General features: G+C 40.4%; 2 long non-coding RNA genes across 2 annotated transcripts; one reads left to right on the forward strand and one right to left on the reverse strand.

Annotated features, from left to right (window-relative positions):
* The first annotated feature begins 6989 nt into the window (after positions 1-6989).
* On the forward strand, positions 6990-9943 carry LOC127536036 (uncharacterized). The gene is made up of 2 exons (XR_007945022.1): positions 6990-7823; positions 8695-9943. It is a non-coding gene; the product is annotated as an uncharacterized LOC127536036 (long non-coding RNA).
* A 5000-nt stretch (positions 9944-14943) lies between these two features.
* On the reverse strand, positions 14944-17528 carry LOC127536039 (uncharacterized). Its single transcript, XR_007945025.1, has 3 exons — positions 16423-17528; positions 15192-16147; positions 14944-15061 (listed from the first exon to the last, which is right to left on the reverse strand). It is a non-coding gene; the product is annotated as an uncharacterized LOC127536039 (long non-coding RNA).
* Positions 17529-17788: the final 260 nt, after the last annotated feature.

A 17788-nucleotide genomic window follows, 5' to 3' on the forward strand; every position in this document is an offset into this window, starting at 1 on the left:
AAAAGCAAGTGTTCACCCTCAAACATGGTTGTTTCAAAGTGAGGACCGGCCAAAATGTCCTCACTTTGTAAAATGTCCTCACTTGATATTTAAATGCAGAAAATGGTACTCACCATGTAGCAAGTACAAGACACACACACACACACACACACACACACACACACACACACACACACACACACACACACACACACACACACACACACACACACACACACACACACACGCACGCACACACAGCAGCAGCAGCTCCTTTATTTCAAACTACCAATTAGATACTTATAGACATTATAGCGTCAGCAGCTCCTCCTCCTGCCATCAGGTAGAGCTGATGTTTCCTCTTCATCAGGTAGACCTGATGTTTCCTCTTCATCAGGTAGAGCTGATGTTTCCTCTTCATCAGGTAGACCTGATGTTTCCTCTTCATCAGGCTCCCTTTCCTAAACTTTAACCTTATCTCCAGCTGTCGTGTTCCCTAAAGTGGCAGTATTCACAGGACAAGCAACAGGCTTATTAAAACACTGAAATAGTTTCATTTAGCTTTGCTTTCTTTTTCTTATTTTTTCTCCACTGACTGATGTTGGGTCATTAGAAGTTCTAGACTCATGTCCCTCTTCTTCTAAGCCAGGGGTATTCAGCTAAAATTCAGAGAGGTCCAGTCAGCAAAGGTCCAGAACATCATAATGTCTAACTTGAGTTACTGTGATATATCACTCGCAAGACTATGCTTTTAGGATACTCCTTTAAGGACTGAAGAGGGATCATTTAATCCTCCTGTCCTGCTCATGTCTGCCCCGGAATGTGCTTATGCTAATCATGTGGCAACCTTTGCAGGGAGAACAGTGGAAGGTGTGAACGGTGTGTGTGGGCGGGGGATGGGGAAGGAAATATGCTCCCCCTTCTCCAGGGGGGATTCTGCTCCTGCCCTGGATGTGGACTGATATTACGCTATTATGTGGCAGCTTCTGGATGGGAGAACAGTGGAATGTGTGGAAGGTGTGAAAGGTGTGTGTGGGCGGGGGTGGGAGGAAATATGCTCCCCCTTCCCAGGGGGGATTGGCATAAAAGTCTGAAAACACTTTGTGGTATTAGCTACATTAGCTATTAGACATACAAGAATCCAGTGGACAACCTGCCAGTTGTCATCTGCTCCAAGACTCTCCAAAAAAGATGCAGAGAAGATCACTACTGAGCAGGCTTTTGCAAATGATTCTGACTGAACAAGCGCTTTTGACCTCTGATGGAGAGGACATAGACCTTCAGTCAGATTCTGACTCGGAGCAGTTTTCGGGTAAGATTTCTCAAACATCAAATTTCTGTTTCAGAATACTTCACATTTATTTCAAAGATTTTGTTTCTTTTGGGGAATATTTTTTAACTTCAAGATTTTTATTTTATTTTATTTATTTATTTATTTATTTTTTTACAAATTTCTAGATAAAAATGACACATTTAGATCAGAGGTCATCAATGTTTTCACAGAAGGAGCCCGAAAAATGTTGAACTTCTGAACCAAAGGGCCACAATTACTGACAGAGTTCAGAATAAGAGACAACAGAACAATGAAAAGATGTGATATAATTTGACTCTTTTCTACATTGGTACATTTGTCTTTGCTAACGATAATAAATTTGTTCAATTTGCAGAGGAAGACGCTCCCCTCCCCAGAAGAGGCAAAACGGCTGGATACCGCACTAACGGAGACCGCAAAAGATGGCACAGTGTGGTGCAAGGAAGAGGTTGGACGAAATCTGAAATTTCGCTCCTATTGAACCTTACGCTGCAAGAAGGAGAGCCAACACTGAAGCCAGAATAAGGATCAAAACTCGCCTTCAAAGCTTCCTCTGTTTTTCTTCACTCTCCAGATGCTTCGTACCATTCAAGCATGCACAATTGAGCATGCAAGGGAAACAGAGAACTGTGGATTGGTTCATGGCTATTCCAGAAACTAATGGCTTTCATTGCAGTTGTCATCTGGCGAGGGGTGACTAAGGTTCCATCATTGTCTGACAACTGGTCAGAGATGTATGGAAACAAACGGATTAATGGAAACATGAGTAGCGACCGCTTCAAAGACATAATGCAGCACCTACGGTTTGATAGCAAGAACACACCGGCTGAGCGAGTGCAGACAGACAAGTTTGCAGCTATTTCCGAATGTATGGGAATCATTTCGACAGAACTTGTGTCACATTCTAACAGACCTGGTCGGCACAGCACAATCGATGAACAACTTTTATCCATCAAAGACACGTTGCCCTTTTCTGCAATATATTGCTACAAAACCGGATAAATTTGGTATCAAAGTTTTGGGTGCGTGTGACTTGAAATCAAGTATATTTGCAATGTCTTTCCATATGTTGGCAAAGAACCTGGCCGTCCCAAGAGGAGAGACTGTCTGAGAGTGTGGTAATGAAGTTGATGGGACCATTTCTTGATCAGGGCAGAACTGTCACGACGGACAATTTTTTCACATCATTTCACTTGCAAGAAAATTACGCAGCCGGAAAACTACCATTCTTGGGACACTCAATAAAATTCGCAGAGAAATTCCCCCTTCAGCTCGAGAGATAAAGCAAAGTGAGTTCAGCACTCAGGTGTTTTCAACAACTGATGCAACACTGACAGTGTACGCAGCCGCCGGAAGAAGACAGTCTACGTTATGAGCAGCATGCACAGTGTGATTCAGACTGAAGACAGCCGCAAAAGAAAGCCAAGCACCATCACCCAGTACAACTCCACTAAATGCGGTGTGGACGCCATGGATCAGATGGTGCGGCAGTACAGCGTACGGGCAGGAACAAGAAGATGGCCTGTCAGTGTGTTTTATAATATGGTTGACATGGCAGCCCTGAATGCCCATGTGCTATATCAAGCCTGCACAGGAAGGACGGAAAGGCGGCCAGATTTTCTGATGCGGCTTGCCTGTGAGTTGGCTGAGTCTTATGTGACATCAAAGAAGATTGGAAAGGAAAACCATCTTCGCAAACAGGCCGCCACACCAGTGGAACCGGGCAAAAGGCAGAAGTGCCAAGTCCATCACCGGTGCAAAAAGAACCCTGCTACTGTTCGATGTGTGCATTGCTACAAGTTAACGTGTGGCAAATGCAAAAGAGAAGTGCCATGGGAGTGCCAGGTCTGCGCAGACCAGTTTTGAAAAAGTTGTGTGATGACACACACACGGTAAATGTGTAAATTGTGTAAATATTGTTTGTGCTTTCTACAATGTTGATTCAAAAATATAAATAAACTATTAGAATAAGCATTTTTCATCCTCTTATTTTTGTGTCTCTTACTTATTTGCACTCAACAAAAAAGATAAATATGTGGTTATCCATCCTAAGCAATGCAAAATATTTACAGAAAAACCCAGGAACATTCAAGCTTTCAAGAAGAAGGGCAGAGTCAGAAGCAATGAAGTTTCAGTTGCTGTAAAAGCTAGTTCTTCCTTTTGGCTAATTTCTCTTGGTTAGTAAGTAAGTAAAGTTTTATTTGCATAGCACCCTTCACAGTACGAGTACACAGGGTGTTTTACAACATCGGAATAAATTGAAAGAACAGTACAATACAAAAAATTTAGAATTTATGTCCAGTGCATTGTCACCAGTAAACAAGCACAGATCAACAACTATAAGGTATGGAACCTGAGTAGGGTTCAGGCTTATGCTAAGGAGGCTTGCTGAAAGATGTGTGCTGAGTAAAACCAGAAGCTGCCACATAATTAGCGTAATGATCAGTCCACATCCCAGGGCAGGAGGAGAATCCTCCCTGGGAAGGGGGAGCATATTTCCTCCCACCCCCCGCCCACACACACCGTTCACACCTTCCACTGTTCTCCCTGCAAGAAGTTGCCACATGATTAGCATAATGCACATTCCGGGGCAGACAGAGCAGGACAGGAGGATTAAATGATCCCTCTTCAGTCCTTAAAGGTAATAAAACACCAGTAGATCCCCTCGCAGTCTTCCTAGTGATATGCTGATGTAACCTGGTAGTTTTATTAGAGTCTGCCTGTCATCAAAAACTGACCGTCAGATAAATTCAGTACGGTTCAAAAACATTTTGACATTTATTAATAAATAACTTATATGTAACTGTATATCTTAAAATAAAGTGCAGAACTTAAAAAAGCATGACTGAACAACCTGAATCAACTTCTATACATCTTTTACAATAATTAAATCTCATAAATGTAAACATTTGAACACTTTTACATTTTTGTCTGTCTCATATCACTCCCCTAATATCTCTGCTGCTTAATGGGAGAACTGAGCTGCTGCTTGTTTGAGCTGTTCTCAAAACATATTTTGATTATGTTCATAGTTGAGAAAGCTGCCTTACAGCATGGTCAGCATGTGACCACAGTCTGTCCTCTAGAGATGTATAAGGCACAAAAGATACGACTCTCAGAGCCGATGCTTTGTAGTGAATCTGAAGAGCCGACTCCTAACGTATTTAATGGAGTATGGAGTTTAACACTGTCCTCGCAGAAAACATGTTACTGGATCCTAGATTAAAGAAGCTTGCCTTCAGTGACAACAGAGCTGTTGATGAGACACTTCAGAGAATAAGAGCAGTAGCCTGACACCTCCACCATTAGAGGACCAAGTGGAGGAGGAACCTCAAACTTCTGCTGTGTGGAGGCTCTTTGATGGAAGAGCTACAGGAGATGATTCAGGAGAAATCCTACAGCTGATGTGGTAATGGAGGATCATATCTAGAGGAACCCCTCATCCAACCAGCAGACGACCCACTGAGCTGGAGCAGGACAAGGCCTCAGTCTGCCCCACCTGGTGAAGGTGATGGAGGAGAGACAACTTCTTCCATCTGAGAGAATCTTCTCAAAAACGCGGCAGATATTCACTGAAAGAAGAAATGGTATCAGCCCATCCAAGCTCAGCCATCTGATTTTTCTGAATGTCAGCCTGCTCTGAGGACATTTATACTGTTTGAATACTGAGTCTGGTTCTGTTTCTGTTCTGGTTCTGTGGGTTCATGTGCAGAGTTTTGTTCATTTGTTTTTTGTGCAAAAAAGTTTGGTTGAAATAATAAACAAAAGCAAGAATACCTGTTTTTGTAACAGAGCAAATGTACAAAATGAGTCAATTATAAGGCTTCTCATAAAAACACTGAATGAAAAAGAGTTTGTCAAAACACAAATGATTCATATTTGCCTGGTTAGGCAAAAACATGAGGCTACAAAGAATAATAAATCGGGAGCCATTTGGGAGCCGAAAGAACCGGCTTTTCTTTGGAAGCAGTGCCAAAAGCTCTCTGAAAAGAGCTGAACTCCCATCATTACTGTCCTCTCTGTCCCTCATCTCTCAGCTGCTTTCTGGAGGCAGAGCTGCGATGCGATTCAGCGACGTCATTGGCTGAGTAGCGTGACGTGGGATGCCTGAACTCGTACATAATTGGTCTGTGCGTTTCTGAGCCGATAGACCAATGATAAACACGGGAAAGCTGCACCGGTAAAATAGAAGCGACCTGTCAAATTTACACCCGTATAGACGGCGTCTGGGTCCGGATCCGGACCGCGGTCGGCCTTTAGTGAGCCCTGTTCTCAGCCAGACACCTTCCCCCGTCCCATACAGCTTGACCGCTTCCTGACACAGAGAAAAGTGAACGTTATGTCAAAAAAACATACTAATACATGTGTTTGCGCATTTTTAAGTGGTTATATGGAAATTCGGACCGTATCTTTTGTGCCTTATACATCTCTAGAGGACAGACTGTGGTCACATGCTGACCATGTTTGGCTCAGCAAACAGCTGTAAGGCAGCTTTCTCAACTATGAACATAATCAAAATATGTTTTGAGAACGGCTCAAACAAGCAGCAGCTCAGTTCTCCCATTAAGCAGCAGAGATATTAGGGGAGTGATATGAGACAGACAAAAATGTAAAAGTGTTCAAATGTTTACATTTATGAGATTTAATTATTGTTAAAGATGTATAGAAGTTGATTCAGGTTGTTCAGTCATGCTTTTTTAAGTTCTGCACTTTATTTTAAGATATACAGTTACATATAAGTTGTTTATTAATAAATGTCAAAATGTTTTTGAACCGTACTGAATTTATTTGACGGTCAGTTTTTGATTACAGGCAGACTCTAATAAAACTACCAGGTTACATCAGCATATATCACAGTAACTCAAGTTAGACATTATGATGTTCTGGACCTTTGCTGACTGGACCTCTCTGAATTTTAGCTGAATACCCCTGGCTTAGAAGAAGAGGGACATGAGTCTAGAACTTCTAATGACCCAACATCAGTCAGTGGAGAAAAAATAAGAAAAAGAAAGCAAAGCTAAATGAAACTATTTCAGTGTTTTAATAAGCCTGTTGCTTGTCCTGTGAATACTGCCACTTTAGGGAACACTACAGCTGGAGATAAGGTTAATGTTTAGGAAAGGGAGCCTGATGGAGAGGAAACATCAGGTCTACCTGATGAAGAGGAAACATCAGCTCTACCTGATGGCAGGAGGGAGAGCTGCTGACGCTATAATGTCTATAAGTATCTAATTGGTAGTTTGAAATAAAGGAGCTGCTGCTGCTGTTCGTGTGTGTGTTTTCTTGTACTTGCTACATTGTGAGAACCATTTTCTGCATTTAACTATCAAAGTGAGGACATTTTTACAAAGTGAGGACATTTTGGCCGGTCCTCACTTTGAAACAGCCATGTTTGAGGGTGAAGACTTGTTTCAGTTGTGATGGTTAAGGTTAGGGTAAGGCTCTTGGAAATGCATTACGTCTTTGGATGTCCTCACTAAGATAGAAGTACAAACGTGTGTGTGTGTGCGCGTGCATATATAAGAACCTGACCTGGCTTTGGTTTATGAGGTTGGAGTATTCCCACTAGAAAAACTAGACTACACCACTGGTTATGACTGTCATTACTGTGTACTTGCTTTGATTTAGAGTTAGGGGAAGTGCAGTGGGGGCAGGCAATACAATGAAAGTCAGTCTGTCTATGAACGCCAGCGCAAGAGCTTTATTGTGATGGGCAGGAGCTTTATTGTGCACCGGCAGGCTCCGAAGCCCCGCCCACCAATGAAACGGAATATGGAGTCGTATTTTCATTTTGGGGGGTCAAAACGAAAAAACGAACCGTTTCCTGTTTTTTGCTCAAAACGAAAAAACGGCTTGATTTTTTGTTTCTGCTTGTGTCTTTTATAGCCAGGAAACAAACGGATAAAACGTACCTTGTCCATCATGGCTCTTTTTTTCTTTTGAGGTCTAGATGGAAGAAAGAAAAAAAAAAAAAAAAAAAAAAAAAAGAAAGCCCTCACACTACAAATGAACTAAAGCAGGGTTGAGTTTGATCTGGAGCGAGACCAGATCTTTGTGTAGACAAAAGTTCGGCTGTCTGGTCCAGTGGACACAAATGGAATTTTGATTAAGTGTCACAAAATTAGGCTGGACTCGTGCAGAGGAACACACCACCAGGACCGATATGGAAGTAATTAAAGAATTTATTGTATACAGTGTGAATTTAGAGGCAGCTGGAATCTGAGGTGAGAGGGGAGTGAACCTGGATATGAGTTCGGTTCCGAGGATCGGCAGCCGTCTCTGGTCCGGTGGAGGGGGACGAGTGTGGCGGCTGGTGTAATTGGATCCCTGGCGGGAACGGAGTTTGATTCAGGCGGCGATCCAAGAGACTTGGTGCTGGCGGTTCTGAACGGCCAGACGTACATGATCCAACCAGAAGGAAAATGGCAAACCAACTGAACGGAGACTGAGGCTTTCCAGGGAGGCTCCAGGAGTACAGGAATCAGGAGGGGATTCTCGGGATATCACTGCGTCTTTAGAAGAATCGGTACAGGTAACAGGCAGGAGTCCGGACAGCCAGTTCTGGATCGGGCAGAAGACAGAAACACGTTAGACAGAGTTTACACAGAGCGTTAAGCAAACTGTGCGGCTAGAAAGCAACTGACGCATTGTCGAGTTTAACAATCTGTCGAGGAATGGGAGAGTGAACCAGTCTTTTTGTACGGAGGCAGATAATTAATGGAAAGAGCTTCAGCTGCCGCGACTCCTGCGAGATTGCTTGATTGCCTGCAGCTGGACTTGTGCTCTGCTCGGCTCCCTACAGGAGAGAGAGAGAGAGAGAGAGAGAGAGAGAGAGAGAGAAGCTGGGGAAAGGTATTAGGATGCCAGATAGGAAACTGGGAGAAGAGAGGGTTCTGACATTAAGATCAAATTAAAAGGTTAAAAGTTCAGGTTAAACAAATTTGGCTTGAAAGAGCCCTTAGCTGATCCTAGAAACCCCTCAATTTTTAATGATTGGTCTCTCATTAGTAACTATGTTATCCTTATGGTTGAATTTTTTATTTATTTTTTACCAGTTATCCATCATTACTTATTGCTATGATCAAAGTAAATAATAAATAAATTATTTGCTGTACTTCACAACTAAAAGACTAGAAAATCATTCTTGAACAAGATTTGTCAATCAACATTTGAATATTTATATATTTGAATATTTAACTTTGTACATTACTAGAATAATTAAAATATGAAAGAAAATGTTGTATAAAAAATACAAATGGAAGAAACACTTCACCTAAAACTAAATGTATCATTAATAAAAAGAGAGCTTGCTCTTAAATAAAGCATAACCTAACTCTCTTGTAATTTTCTAGAACTTACAGTCTTCAGTGCTTCCATCTTCTCTTGTATTTTCTCTTCTGCAGTCTTTCCACCAGGTGGAGAAAGAGGCCAAAGTCTTCCTTCTCCTCACTGTGGTCTCGAGTTCATCATAGGTGTCTTTGACAGCATCTCTCCATCCACAAACACACATTCACACCTTTGAAGTATCAGTGAACTTCAGTGTGTTTCTGGACTGTGAAAGGAAGCTGGAGAACCTGGAGAAAACCCACACAGCACAGGGAGAACATTTTAACCACACACAGAACGATCCCAGGTCCAGGCTGGGACGTGAACCTCTTTGACAACATGTAATTCCAAATTTCTCCTGTGTTTTGTACACATTTGTGCTTAATGCAAAAAGATGTAACTAAAACTATTATTGATGTGTTTTATATAAAATAGGCTAACTTTAAATTTCAGGTTTCTGTAGAGCCACAAGAATTGTACTTTTGAATGTAAACTGTTTATGACTCACAGTTGCCATGTGTCCATCTAACTGTCAAACAAAAAGCAAACTTTGTTGCATTTATTTTTTTAAAAGGGAGAGAAAATTGGACACATTTCCATTATCTGCTGTGGTGCAAATCAGCTCAGCTGCATGGTGTCATCAGTAGGTGGCAGTAGAGGCTCTGGTACACATAAACGATAGATATAGAGTAAAAGAACCTGGAATCAATGGTATTCTTTCATGTTGGCTGGTATCGGACATGTTTCCTGGTGTCTGGAGACAAACTTAAATGATCATTTGAGCTACATGTTCTTTATGTCAGAACTTATTTGAAAAATAGGTTTTCATCCACGTTTATTAACCGATTTAGAAAAAGGCAAAAAAAAAACAACAACAAACAAACAAACAAAAAACACCTCAAGGGAACATAATTTCTTTTTAGTGAAAGTGGGGAATGTATTTTGGATTGTGCCAGTTCCATTAACTTTCTCTAATTTGAAATGTATGTCAAAATATATTATGGAAACATGACTCGTGTCCCTGAATTACTGGTACACTATAAAATTGTCACTTTAAATGCCGTTTTCACTGTTAAAAACTATGTTATATCATCTGCCAGCTTTATAAGACAATGGGTGTTAAGTGATTTTTGTATTTTATATGTACATGTCCTGTACACCAACTAGACAGGATCACTGTTCTAAAATAGTTTCCTTCAAAATATTTTTCTTAAGTTCCCCATGTTTTGTGGAGGCCTTGTTGATTTATTAAAACAGAAACTGAGAAACCCGGTAAGTTCTCTGCAGAGTCTGTACACAAAATAAATGCTTTAATTCCTTTTCCAATCATTTGTTTGTTGTTTGCTATAGTCACAATCATGCAAGTTATCCTGCACGCTTCGAATTAACGAGAGCAAGCTGCTTTCATAACATGGCTCAAGTCTTGAATGGCTAATGCAATAATAAACATTAACCTGCTTGGTTTAGGTGAATTTTTCAGTATTTTTTTTATTTTTATTTCTGGTTGCTTGATTTGACTTATTTAGCAGGAAGGCCCCACTGAGATACACCGTCTTCTGTTATGGAGTCCTCATCAGGATGGGCAGTAGGAAGAGATAAAAGGTTAGAAGTGCAACCATGAACACCAGAATAAATGCAGCAAAACACAGCCAACAAACACATGACATGTTGAAAACAGTAACACTTTTTTGGGAGCAAATTGGTGTTTTTCCACCACTAGTCAACACACACACACACACACACACACACACACACACACACACACACACACACACACACACACACACACACACACACACACACAGGCAGGTTAACATTGGGGATGCATTTTGGTAGTTTCTACTAATGCCTACTGACTATAGCAGTGAAACGTGAACTCAGAAGCCTTCACAGCCCCAGGAGGGCTCTCTGCTGTTCTATTGCATTCTAACTTGTCACCACTAGATGCCACTACATCATATACACCGCTCCTTTACACATGTCATGATTTTTGCTGGCCTTACCCTCAGAAAGAAAGTCACTTTCATTCTTGTTCGCAGCCTCCAGCTTTATTTCAAATGAGCATTGTCCTCCCTGGTCCTCTTAAAACCTACAAACACCGTGGGAGCTTTGGAAGCACCTACAATGAAAAAACGGTCAAATGTAAAACACTCTGCTTACTCTAGCCATTTCTCAAGTTTCAATGTAAACCAACTTTTATTCAGTGCTTTCACATACTGCCTTTTATCAAATTTAAACAACAATCTACAAATCAGAGAAGAGCTCATTTTGTGTTCACACACATTCATTCTATACCTGAACAAATCAGAAAACAGTGAAAAAATAAAACATTTTCTACACACTGCAGCTTCATTACGTTCAGTCATGTTATAATGTAATCAAGCACAATGTTAAAAAAGTGGGTAAATAAAGCTGATCTACATGCACTATATATATATATATATATATATATATATATATATATATATATATATGTATACAGTACCTTGTGAAAGTATTCGGCCCCCTTGAACTTTTCAACCTTTTGCCACATTTCAGGCTTCAAACATAAAGATATAAAATTGTAATTTTTGTCAAGAATCAACAACAAGTGGGACACACAATCGTGAAGTGGAACGAAATTTATTGGATATTTTAAATTTTTTTAACAAATAAAAACCTGAAAAGTGGGGCGTGCAATATTATTCGGCCCCCTTGCATTAATACTTTGTAGCGCCACCTTTTGCTGCAATTACAGCTGCAAGTTGCTTGGGGTATGTCTCTATCAGTTTTGCACATCGAGAGACTGAAATTCTTGCCCATTCTTCCTTGCAAAACAGCTCAAGCTCAGTGAGGTTGGATGGAGAGCGTTTGTGAACAGCAGGCTTCAGCTCTGCCCACAGATTCTCGATTGGATTCAGGTCTGGACTTTGACTTGGCCATTCTAACACCTGGATACGTTTATTTGTGAACCATTCCATTGTAGATTTGGCTTTATGTTTTGGATCATTTTCCTGTTGGAAGATAAATCTCCGTCCCAGTCTCAGGTCTTTTGCAGACTCCAACAGGTTTTCTTCCAGAATGGTCCTGTATTTGGCTCCATTCATCTTCTCATCAATTTTAACCATCTTCCCTGTCCCTGCTGAAGAAAAGCAGGCCCAAACCATGAGGCTGCCACCACCATGTTTGTCAGTGGGGATGGTGTGTTCAGGGTGATGAACTGTGTTGCTTTTACGCCAAACATATGGTTTTGCATTGTGGCCAAAAAGTTCAATTTTGGTTTCATCTGACCAGAGCACCTTCTTCCACATGTTTGGTGTGTCTCCCAGGTGGCTTGTGGCAAACTTTAAACGAGACTTTTTATGGATATCTTTGAGAAATGGCTTTCTTCTTGCCACTCTTCCATAAAGGCCAGATTTGTGCAGTGTACGACTGATTGTTGTCCTATGGACAGACTCTCCCACCTCAGCTGTAGATCTCTGCAGTTCATCCAGAGTGATCATGGGCCTCTTGGCTGCATCTCTGATCAGTCTTCTCCTTGTTCCAGGTGAAAGTTTAGAGGGACGGCCGGGTCTTGGTAGATTTGCAGTGGTCTGATACTCCTTCCATTTCAATATGATTGCTTGCACAGTGCTCCTTGAGATGTTTAAAGCTTGGGAAATCTTTTTGTATCCAAATCCGGCTTTAAACTTCTCCACAACAGTATCTGGTCATTTGGTTAACTGGTAGCAGCACATCGGGCAAGATGGAGCTGGACAGTATTTTTTTCCTCTAAAAATAAACTCATCATCTATAAACTACATTTTCTGCTTTCTTGGGCTGTCTTTGTCTTACCTCAAAATTTGTTTTAAGATCTGAAACATTTAACTGTGACAAATACGCAAAAATAGAAGACTTCTGCAGAGGGGCGAATACTTTCGGATGGCACCATATACCTATGTAGTAGTTGGACCAAAATAACTGCTTAATGCTGTAAGAAATCCACACAATTGTGTGAAAATGCTACCTTCTATTTTTGATCATTAATTCAAAGAGTTATTTTTTGGAATGTAAGCAAGATTGACTCAGTTTATCTCAACACGAATGAATGTTATACATGTCAAGTTGTTGAATTTCATGCAAAACCTGCCTGATTTCATCACATTGATCCTGGAACCATGAAATGATGAATTGCAAAGCATGTTTTACACTTTAGTAAATGTAAGAGGGAGCCATTTTACTTTTGACGGTGTAGTTTTAATGGGTTATGCAGAACACCTAACCTAACATAGGAGCAGTTCAGCCACTGAACAGACAAATTACAGTCACCAGTTAATCTGCATGTGGAAAGACACTATAGAACTCCCACACAAGCACGGGAAGAATTCTTCTACACATTTCTTCCACACTCAGTTTCATCTTGGCAGCAGGAGTAGTTATTAGCGTAGCTCAGACACTAAGGTTGACATATCAGGCGGAGGAGGATCATCAATATTTAATGGATGTATTACTTGCCTGATTGAGTTCACAGACTCTGTTCTATGTAAACATTATAAAATGAGTTTGATTCATCAAAATGAAAAAAGTGCCAAATTAATTTTTCAGTTTATACAGTTATTTTGGCCTCAAAGTGTGGGGAAAAAGGAAGTGGATCAGTGCGCCCTCCTGTTTTGAGTTCTCATAGCTGATAAGCTCTGCTGGACAAATTCCCAGATTATCTCAGCACCCTTTTCACTTTCAATTTGAGTAGTTACCATCTGCGCACCTCCAAATGGTTGCTTTAAAAAGTTCCCTGGACTCTAACAGACGTTGGCAAAACAGCGTTCTCCCAATATGCACGATGGTCATGGAATAATCTCTTAAACTGGAAACATTCATATCCATTAATGAGCTAAGAATACCATAAAGAATACAGTGAAGGAAGAATGTCTTTGTTTTTCTTGTGAGATGACTGTCCTTGAATAGCTGACAATCTGTTTATTGTTTATTTGTGAATCATGTATCTACTTTATATAACTTTTAAATTTTGTATGGCTGCTAGCTTGGCCAGGTCTCCCTTGTAAAAGAGATCTCTCATCTCAATGGGACCTCCTGGTTAAATTAAGGTAAATAAACTGAGCTGAAGAAGAAATTAGCAGAAGAACAACAAGTCAACAAACAGAAAAAGAGCAATAGTTCCAAATTTATTGATTTGGTGATTTTTGTGATCATAATTATTGCTTATAAAACAGACAAAAAAACCCCCACCTTACGACCAATGATATGTTTAACAAGGTCACATGTCACAGTCCAAATCCCCTCATGCTTACTATTATTATTATTTAAATTGCTATTTTTGAAGTCAAATAACCAAGTGAATCAGAAAAATGAACATTTTAGACCAGAATGGAATAGATACTGAACCAACACACACAAAAACATCCATAGCTGCTGGCTTAGTACAGCTGTTTTAGTCAACTGTATATTTTACACTAAGCATCATACGGGACTTCATACTATACAACTTAAAAATAAAACCCTCCATGTGTAGATGTGAAAAGACCAAAGCTGCTCATTTTGTGCTGCTCATGTGTATGCTATTCAAAGAAAAAGAAAAAAAACCATTGCCATCCTTTAAAAAATTCGATCATTTGTCTTTTATGTAATTTCTCAATAGTTTGATATTCAAATGTTCCAGGATGGGCTCCAGTTTGTAGGTCTTTGTATTTGTGTTGTTCATAGTAGTGGTTCCAGTTTCCATCACTGTCTGCTCCAAACCCAAAAACGTTGACCTGGAAAAACAGAAAGTATATAATGAATAAATGAATAAATAATTAGAGCATGGGACGGACAGATGGACGGACAGACAGAGATCAACCACAACATTAAAATATCTTGCTGATCATCGATGAAATGTCTAGCACACCAGCTCACCTGTGATGCTGCTCAAACGTACACAACTACTCTGCCCTACACAGTGAAAGAATGTAAAGTCTACATGAGTTGGGCTTGTTCTGGTGCACAGATGCTCCATCAGATCAAGATCTACGGAGTTGGGAGACTAAACGAACGCCTTGGGCTCTTTGTCATGTTCCTCATGCAATTCTGAGGAAGATTTTGTGACATGATGAGGTTCATTGACCTGCTAGGGAAACACTCTTCTGTTGACCATCAACATAGAAGGGCTGTGATTGATCTAATGTTTAGGTGGGTGCTATAAAGTAGAATGCCAGTACCAAAGGTTTCCCAGCAGAACATTGCATTGTAAAGAGATGATCAGTGTTATTAACTTCTTCTGACAGTGGTTTCAATGCTGGTTGATCAGAGTATAGACAGATAGATCTCAGTACATATATTAATATCAGATACACCACTTACACCGCTTACCTCATCACAAATCAGCAAGCTGAGTGCAAAAGTCAGAAAGCCCGTGGATGGATAGTAGCCCCTCTGTCCCAGCCAAGCGTCATGAACATACCTCATGAAAGCTGGATTGAGGATCATCACCTGATAGGAACCAGACAAACTGTAGCCTTTAATCTGACATTTAGAACCATTCCTTTCTGCAGAGAATACATTGTATCACCCAGGTGTCTATGAAACATCAGATTCATGCAAAGCAATTTAAAATACTTACCAGATCCTTGTTAGCTATCCTCTTTGAGTTCACAGCACTGCCTTCCCTGCTAGAGGTAAAATTCATTCTTTAATTCAATTTCATTTTATTTCAGCAGCACTAAATCAAGACATAACTAAATTCAGGGAACTTTACATAGGTAAAGACCTAACAGTATGAGAGAGAGAAACCCAACAATTACACCCTCAGTAAGCGCTTGGTGACTAAGTGCATTAAGGAATGGATGGCCACCTTTCTCGTCTGGCTGGGGTAAGAGGACAGAAGGAATAAATGAACAGTGAGAAACAACAAATAAGCAACGCTGAACAGGTAGATGTAACCAATAACCGCAGATAAAAACACATGCATCTCTGCAGCATGTGACTTATGACATATGACAGTCGCTCACAATGACACTGCATGTGTTGGAGCTTTGATAAAGTAGTTGTCTTCTTATCTATTGTAAATAGCAGTAAAATCAAAAGGGGGCTTTGAAGATGTTGTGTGTCAGAACAAGGTTGAGTGTGTGAATGAAACAGTAAGAAATCATGAGAAAATCCAACTAAGTTTCTTTGGAGAAGCTATTGATAAGCGAACTGAACACACACTATTGTACTTTTCACACAGTCAGCTAAAGCTCCTTATAGATGTTGTTCAGCTGTTTGCACCAGTACTTCAAGTCAGTCCAATAGGGTTATATTTGCCTAAGTTTTAGTTCCAAATATGGACCCAATACTGATTTTTACTTGTTTTTTTTTCACAGTCAACAGACCAACAGTGGATACAGAAAGTAGAACAGTCTGACCTACTCTGGATCAAGTTTGTTGAGGAGCCACTGAAAGTCGCTTATCTTGAATGGAAAAAACAAAAGATAAGTGGTGTTTGCCAGCGAAGTAGCGCTCTCTGGGTAGAAGACATGATGGGTTGTTTTGGTCCCAACATCTGCTTCATAGCCAGTAGTACGACCACGGTTCATTCTAAACGGCACAGATGTATACATATTTAATATCACACCATTATAGCACAATTATATAGTTGAAGTTCACGGTAAATTCTGAGGAATGACGACTCTGAGAGGTCACAGTGTCAACGTGAAGCTACTTGAGTACATTTTGCTGAATTTATCTCAGTGTCAAAACAAAATACATTTTAAATGCAGCTGCCATATTTGTATTTTCTTTTTTTTTTTTTTGAAAGGATGAGACTGTACAGTGAGAGACTTCAATGAATGTTGAATTAAATGATTGTTTACCTTATTACAATATCATGAAAATCTATCAGAGGTCCATAATGTGATCCCTTCAAATTTACAGAATTTCCCACCACAGCACACGTCCTGCAGCGGTGAGGCCTGGGTTCTAAAACATCTGGAACGGGTGGGAATATCTGAAGCAGCTTGTCCATTGTTGCACTGAAGAAAGTGAAGTTGCATTTTGACCCCTGTAAACGCTGGCAAGCACAACACAAGGAAGATGTCACTGTACGATTGACCACACAGCAGCTCAACCTACCAGAGATGTGGTTTCTTGAACTTACAGTCCTTAAAGGAGAGTTCTGTTCATTTCAACCTCATATATCTCTCATTAATTAATGTCTACTGTGGCTTTGTGGGACATGCACACTCCACCTCCACTGTAGGGATACATAAAAATGAGGAGATGTACAGAGCAGCTTGTGAAAGGTGTTTATCAGGGTCATTAGTATGAGGTCACTGCAGCTTTCCAGAGAGACCATTTTTGTATGACTTGTTTTAGACATTTGTTTTCTGTCCATTTTTTTTCTCTCATTTCACTTAGTGATGAAGTTCACTCTTCCAAAGATGGATTCAAATGAGCTAACTACACAAACGATTGCAGCATAGAATCTGGTATTTTCAGGGTAATCTTCTTTGAAATGATCTCAAACAACTCAAACATTTGTCACAGCTGCTGCTCCACCTCGCTGCAAAGCACGGGGTGGCTTTCATTATGAAGCACTCAGGTGAAATTCCTCTCAAAAAAGGTATGAAAAAAATGTACAAAAACCCAAAGTAGATGGAGATTTTACTGCAGGACCAGTCAGTGTATCTAAAACAGAAACAGAACAATTGTGTTGTGCCATTAAAGTACATTGACATTTACCTTCCACCAGTTGAAATCGTCCTCTGGGGTTCTATATTGCTTTGACAAAAAAGGTGTAGGAGACTCCTTGATAAGGTCTGTTAAGCATGGATCACCCTCTTTCAAACATTTGTGACAGGCACAAAGGCTCAGCTCCCAATGGCTGAGGACGTACACAGAGAAATTCCACAAAGAGTTAAAAAAAAATGGAATTACTGTGATGCACACAAGGAAAATGAAAACCCTGGAGGTGAATTTGTAACGCATCTTGGATGGCAGCTTGAATGGAGAAAGTGTCAAGTCTGTGGATGCAACGAGCAGGGAAATAGTCAGGTTTCAATACACACCTTAAGGCCCTGTCACACTCTAGCATATAGAGCCAGCGTCTGAGGAACGTATGGGCTTTTTGGGAATACGCTGACATACGCTGAAACACGCTAGGGGTACGCTGGAATACATTTCTACTACGCCGGGGTACGTCGGTGTACGCTGATGTACGCTGACGGCCAAGAAAATTTT

This window comes from Acanthochromis polyacanthus, chromosome 11 (assembly GCF_021347895.1).
Source record: "Acanthochromis polyacanthus isolate Apoly-LR-REF ecotype Palm Island chromosome 11, KAUST_Apoly_ChrSc, whole genome shotgun sequence".
In the NCBI taxonomy this organism is placed as follows: Eukaryota; Metazoa; Chordata; class Actinopteri; family Pomacentridae; genus Acanthochromis; species Acanthochromis polyacanthus.